General features: G+C 50.0%; 1 protein-coding gene across 2 annotated transcripts in view; it reads right to left on the bottom strand.

The window, feature by feature from the left end:
• Positions 1 to 556, bottom strand: part of Stat1 (signal transducer and activator of transcription 1) — a 40,425-nt gene that overhangs the window by 1,116 nt on the left and 38,753 nt on the right. The gene's annotated exons all lie outside the window — the stretch shown is intronic.

The following is a 556-nucleotide window of genomic DNA, read 5'->3' on the forward strand; positions in this document are numbered from 1 at the left end:
TTTCCCTTAAAGGCCACTGAGTAAGCAGAATAAACAAAGCTGGTGTTTCAGATGTAAGCCAGTAATTCAGAAGTAAAATCACTAGGAAGCACTTCAGCTCCCTCCCTGTTCTGCCTGGCTGCCCTGGATACAGGACTCGGCAAACTCTTCCTCAGAGAGAACTGGCCTGCCACTGACTGACTTCCACCCTGGTGCAGTTCCGCATGTCTCAGAGATGGCTCTGTCCCTTGGCTGCTCTGAAGGCATTTGTGACACTACTGTTGCAGGGTATGGGCATGTGTGTGCTATTGGCATCATCTATTCTAGAGAGTAGAGGTCAGGGTGCCGCTAAACACCCTTCAGGGTGTGGGACAGCACCACAGCAGAAAATTCTGCAGCCCTGAGTGCCAGAAGAACCAATACAAACACACCACTAGATCGCAGAGCCTCTGGGGTTTTAGGAAAGCAATTTTAGATTAAAAAGCATGTTGAAGGGTTTGCCTCCAGTTGCAGTCTGGCTGATGGCACAAATCTGCAGTTAAAATGGTATACTGTAAAAGCGGGGGGGGGGGGGGGG

Source organism: Mastomys coucha, unplaced genomic scaffold, assembly GCF_008632895.1.
Source record: "Mastomys coucha isolate ucsf_1 unplaced genomic scaffold, UCSF_Mcou_1 pScaffold14, whole genome shotgun sequence".
In the NCBI taxonomy this organism is placed as follows: domain Eukaryota; kingdom Metazoa; phylum Chordata; class Mammalia; order Rodentia; family Muridae; genus Mastomys; species Mastomys coucha.